A 6685-nucleotide genomic window follows, 5' to 3' on the forward strand; every position below is an offset into this window, starting at 1 on the left:
AAAAAAAAAAATTGGGCTGTTTTACAAGCTAGATGACATGTTTCACAAGCTAAATCCACTAGGTGACCAGGATATTTGTTTAGCTCTTTTTATCTTTGAGTGGCTGCTGTGCCATCTGCACTAAAAACTACCACACAGCCCCTGCAGAAAGATTCTGACCCTGTCTCTCCACAGGAAATACCTCTCTGCCCATTCTGGGAGCAGTCAGAGACTTGTTTACAGGCCACAAAGCCACAAACACTGTCAAGCAGTCTCCAACTCACATTCAGACTACAAGGATCACCCTGTCCCACCCTGTAGGAACAGGGTGTTCAAACCTCAGGGAAAGGGGAAGCAACTTCATGGAGAAGTCAAGTTACTCTTCCTTGGGTTTTCAGCTCCCTCAGCTCAGGTCTTGAATTGCAGATTTTTGCCTGAATCCAGGTACTCAACTTCTACCGATAAAACTTGGGGGACAGAAAGCACATTTTGAGTGCATGTTGGCTTAGGGCTCTAGATATAATTCTGGATTAAAATCTACCCTCAGCTAAACATTAATTAAAATACTTGATTCCAGCTGTGGTTGGAATGGTTGGCTGCTGGGGTGGGTATTCAGATAGGTATTTTGGAGAAAGGAATTAAGCCTCAGCACTCTTTCTGAGAGGTGGTTCACTGCAAAGTCAGTTGAGAGAGTGAGCATCTTAGGATCCTTACATTAGAAAAAGTGCAAAGCCCACCTCAGAGTAAAGCTGAGTGAAAAAGGAAGGACAGAATAAACGTTTGTGATCAAAAAGTGAGAAGTGTCTATATCTCCATAAGAGAAGAATGAATCTCTCAAATCTTCACATGGGATACAAGCCTGAAGGAGGTTTAAAGGATCTCACATTCACAAGCTTACAAAAATCTTTGGAAAATGTTGTATTTACTTCTGCACAAATCTTACAACTTTGGCAGGTGAGGCCAAATTCAGGTATTTGGTGCACATTTTTAACTTCCAAAATTTACAAAATGAGGTGATGAGGCTCTGTGCCTTTACAGGCATGTCCTCTTCCCTGAGTGAAAACACTGGCCTGTGTTTTAAGTGCACTGCTTTTACCTACAAAAGTAAGTATTTTAATACATATGGGGAAAGTCAAAAGAAGGAAAAGGCTGCTAATGCTCTTCAGCCAGTTACTGCAACAAAGTGCCAGGAAATGACTTTCACTCCAGTTTAGTTATTTTTGTATTTAGAGCACTGCAGCTCAAAGAAAAATTGGGCTGAAAGTAGCTCTTTTTAACATGGTAAAATGTCCTGGATCCATTTGCCCAAAACTTTACCAGGTGAGAGCACTTCTGATCTTTTATATCAATCCTTACATGATCATGGCTTTGACTGCAGTACAAACACTTCTGACTTTGTAGAAAATGCCACAAGAATTAGATCCATGATGTTCCCCAGGATAGGAACAAGCTGTGTGGCAGGAATGGTGTATTCTTGTTTCACCAGGATTCATCTCTCTTCCAGCCTATGCTTTGACATTGTTTTGTTTGATCATTTCTCTGGTTAACATTACTTTGCTTTCTTCCTTAAAATTGTCTGCATTTCCACAGTGGATCCCTGAGCTTGGATGTAATGAAAAGGCATTTCCTAGAGGAAAGCTGCAGCTGGAGTCCCACAAGTGACAGCTGCAGCATTTGCTCCTTAATGTGTGACATTTTAAAACAAATTAAAAAAACAAAAAAAAACAAAAGGAAAAGACTTTGCCTTGAAGGCAAAAATTTCTCAAGTGCACAGTGAGTAAATTATTTTATTCATCAAGGGACACTATCCTGGTTCCCATGGGTTCAGCTCAGGCACTGCACTGGATTTTTGATGGCCCCTGATCAAAACTTCTCTTCATAAAGGGCACCATTATTGAAGTGTTCATGGCTCTGCACAGCACCAGAGTGAAGAAAAGATCCTTCTTGATGATCTAAGGGCCTAAATGTCCTTTCTTTGCATATTCAGAAATGCCTTTGACCGATGCAAATGTCTCAGAGTATATGAGGTTTGACTGACTTTTCTCCTGATGACTGCTGAGGGTCACATTCCCAGGTCAGCTGCCAGTCCAATCTGAAATCTGCCTTTTCATCAGCTGCCAGAACCTTCCCACTGCATGGCCAAAAGTGTTTCAACATTGTGGGTTTTTTGAAAAATTTGTTGCAAATCTTGTACCGTTTGAAACCCACTGTCTATAATGTGGATACATCCTTTTCTTCAAGATAGATAAGGAGAAACATTGAATCCATGGCAAAATTGAAAAGATGAAAGATAAATCATACACTGTTCACTTGAGTTTAAAAACTCAAGAAAGAGAGGGGAAGATTATACCCAGCATCACTTCTAATGCATCAAAATTAATTTGGAGGCGCATTTTCCACAGAAATACAGATTTAAAATAAAATCAATGTTCTTCAAATTGAAAAGGCTATTTCTTTTTAACAAGTTTATTTATTATTTTTGTGTGTGCGTCTGTTTTCTGCTGTACTGTACTTGTGAAACTGCTTTTTGAAACTGGTATTTTACTTTGCAGAAAAATCTCTCAGGAAATGAGATTGACCAGTGAACTTCTAGCATTTCACTAAGCAAAACAATTAAGTAAAAAAAATGCAGATAAAACAAAACATAGTTTACACAGAATTATCAGTGTCATCAGGTCTCAAAGTTACTCTATTAAATGAGGATTACAGCTTTATAAACAACTGATTAAATGCTACAACAGCAGTTAGTGTGTATCTTTCCTAAAGCCCATAATAGTGACAATAAGGTATTTATCATATTGTAGCAATAACACCTGCCCTCTTTCAAGTACAACTGTGGCAAACATGTCAAAATAGAAGCTCACTGGCACAAAGAGCAGGACAGGAAAGAACTGGAGGAGAGAAGAGAAGAGAAGAGAAGAGAAGAGAAGAGAAGAGAAGAGAAGAGAAGAGAAGAGAAGAGAAGAGAAGAGAAGAGAAGAGAAGAGAAGAGAAGAGAAGAGAAGAGAAGAGAAGAGAAGAGAAGAGAAGAGAAGAGAAGAGAAGAGAAGAGAAGAGAAGAGAAGAGAAGAGAAGAGAAGAGAAGAGAAGAGAAGAGAAGAGAAGAGAAGAGAAGAGAAGAGAAGAGAAGAGAAGAGAAGAGAAGAGGAATGAGATTTCTTGAGCACATAAGTGGAAAATCCAACCTACTGGAAACTGCTGTAGGTGATGGTAACAAAGTCCTAAGACATTTAGCACTCTGGTGAGGAAAGTAGCAATATCACAGTTTTATAACTGATGGTTTTGAGGTTGAAACATCAATGTCAATATATATGCTTGGAAAGAGAAATATAATCTATAATGTAAGTTGCAGGATCTTTTCAGCTCTACCACATGTTTGCTTGGTTTGGAGCGAAATCTGATAGACTTTGGGATTAGAGAGAAAATAAATTAGACACTTTAAAATTTGCTTTAGAGTTGTTATGAAGCTGGCATATTTCTAATGCAATACATGTATGGAAATGTTTTGAATATTTATTGTTTTAATACTCAAGATACATCATCCCTCAGAAAGCTGTTCAGCTTTGAAAGAAAAGGGTGATTAAATTTGGTGTAAGATTGAAGTAGAGGCATCCTTGATTGTTATAACAGCTCCATAATGATAATTTCTGGAGAGGGAGAAATGGTTTCCCATGGTCACCTTGCCCAAATAACTTAGAACCCTAGAAATAAAAATAAGATTTTTTTTTCCCATCAGCCCTTGAGTTTATAATGGGGCATTCAGAGGAGGAAATTGTTCCACCTAAATATCCTCCCAATTCCTATGTCTTCCTCTAAAGGATATGGTTCTGGCTTGTGTCAATAACAAGCAACCATTATAAATGGCCACGGCCCAATGGCAGGATTGTAGTTTCCCTGCTCCCACCAGAAATAGGCAAAATTAATGAAATGTCTCTGAGGGGAGCCAGCTGAGCAAGAAATGGTTCAGCTGACATGGAGTGAAACCAAGGAAAGCCTTCCTATGACTTTGCTGAAATGTTCACCAACCTCAAATTGCTGTGAGATATATTTGGGACATTGTTCCACAGGTTTCCCTTGTAAATTATCTACTGACTCCCCCTCCAGAATGAAATAGCTGGGATTAATTCCTGGACAATAGGCCAACAGAACTTTGTGGCTTCACTTGCAGTTGTAAATTAAACAAGACCAGGACAGTTCTCTACAGATGAGACAGTGCTGTGAGGAAAGGTGCACAACTGAAACTATCATGTTCCCCAGGAACAGACTGGATCACTGGAAAAACATGCAGACTTCTTACTGGGAATGGTACCTGGCTTGTGCTTGGTCAGGAATTTACTGGGAGAGTGTGTGCAGTGGAAAGGTGATCCCACTTTAAAAGCAGGGTAAGATCTATGCTTCTCTATCCTGGAAAGCATCCAAGGCAAATATTGGCTGAAAGTTTCAGCATGAGCTCCCTGTGCTCCACAGAGGACAGGAAAGCATCACTCTGCTGCCCAGCACTGACCTGTCAAGGACAGGAAGAACATTTATTCCATAGCAGAGATCATTCACTGCCACACGCCTCCAATGCACTGTGGCATCTCGTGACTCCCACTTTGTGCCTGTGTGAGGTGAAGAAATGGGATCCTCTGAGACAGGTTCATTCCATTCTGACAAGGAAAACATATTGCACAATCAGTATCACAGTCCCCCTGCTTGTCACGATGACTTTTCATACTCTTCAGTTCCTGTCTGCCCTGAAAAGTGCTGCAGGTGGCTCCTCACAGATGTCTGTGACAGTGACAGATGAGAAGCTTCTTCACTGTTTTGATATGAAATGAGCCTTGCATATGCCTCCTGTTAAACATGAACCTAAACAGCAGGATTAATAACAGTAGCAATTGAAACACTCATCTGTGTATAATTTATTTCAGTCATGATCCTGTTAGTGTTGAAATAAATCAGATATGTCTGCTAAGTCCAGATGAAATTCAAGTAACTTGTTTAGTAGCATAAGTGATTATATTTGGAACATGGTTTTGAGGCTTTCTCTAAGTATAAGCACAGACAATGGGGAGCAGGTAAAACTTAGGTGCATAAAATCTATACCTCTTCCTATCAAGACCACTTCACTCTTTGGTTTTCCTGTTCAGATACCTCTGTTTTATTTCAGTGTTTCATTCTGTGCAGGACTGATCAGATCCACAGACTACACAGCATCATGTCTACCTGTGCTGAAGCATCTGACAAGACTCTTTCCCTGAAAGCCCAGCTTACAATTTCACATGGATTTAGCTGCAGCATTCTGCTTCTCAAATAGGTATATGGATGTGCCTAGCAATTGGTAAAAGAAGGAAAAGAGATTATTCCATAAGTTATGAACATTGGAGGAAAACGCACAGTTTTAAGTGACAGGGAAGTCCTTCACAGTGACAGTCCTCGATTTTAGGATGCAAGGGAAACTCTCAATATTCCTTTCTTTAAAGAATTTTCCATGTAATTCTAGAATCATAGACTTTACACAAGTCTGGCAGGGACATTGAGATGTAATCTAGCTCATTCTTTGCTCAAAGCAGTGTCAGCTTCAGGGTTAGTTCAGGTTGCTCAGGGCATTGTCCAGTTGAGTTTGCAGTATTTCCAAATACAATGATACCCATGACTTCTTGAGGCTTTTTCCTGGCAAAGAGAACAGTTTCAACAGGAGGAATGGAAACTTCTCTCCTCCCCACACCCAAATAGGGGATTATATTCTTGAAGGTGTCTTTGAATCCTTCTATGCAGCTGTGAAACTGGGACTAGCTCTCCTACATGGTGTGCTCAGGATGTCACCAAAACTGCATTAGAGACTTTCCACTGGTAAATCATAACTTTTTATTAGAAAGACAGGAAAGGTATTGATTTGGTGAAGAATTACTGGGGCCATTTAGCAGAGTGGATATAACTTGGATAAGTATTCACATGTGGAAAAGAAAGAAGAGTTAATTACTGTGTGCCCTTTTCCCTGGTGTTCTGCTCTCCATTGAGATGTCCTGGATTGACACAACAGTTGCTCCCCACAGGATGCTATGTGGAGGGACCAGGCACCTGCCCCCAGGTTCTGGATTGCCAAATCCTGAAAGGAGGAATGTCTCTGATTTAGTTTTATAGTCTTCATCCCTTTGGGCCTAATCCTAAGAGATTAATTCTGAATTGATTGCAGAGCTAGGGATAAAATGCAGAGGCTCTGCCTTTTCAGTGCCGAGCACTGAACCATTACTCTTCTGAGTCAGCAATAAACTAGCTGGAAAAGCTTTCAAATATATGAGCATGATTAATAGACCTAAAGCTCCAGACTGGAGCCAGATGGAGAATGTACAAGCTTCTGCTTTTTCTGTTTGCATATGTACAGGTGCTACTCTCAAGGCGCTTGTCAGCTGCCTGCATTCAGGGAGCTGACAGATCCACTGCAGCACTGCTCAGCTAAGTGTGCAAACATAAAGTGGAGATTAACCAAAATAGCCCTTTAATAACACCTTCAGTGGAGTGATCACACTGACTGACAGCAGGGACTGGGCAGGGTTAAATATGTATGCACAGAGAATTTTTATTGCATCCTTTGCCGGAGATTGCATTCACAAAAATAAATTCAGGTGCACCCTGTGCTGCCCAATCACACATTTCTGTCACTGATCTGACTCCCTATCAGACATTACACATGAATTCCTGGCAGCTGACTAACTGCTAGTGC

Source organism: Cinclus cinclus, chromosome 1, assembly GCF_963662255.1.
Source record: "Cinclus cinclus chromosome 1, bCinCin1.1, whole genome shotgun sequence".
Lineage (NCBI taxonomy): Eukaryota > Metazoa > Chordata > Aves > Passeriformes > Cinclidae > Cinclus > Cinclus cinclus.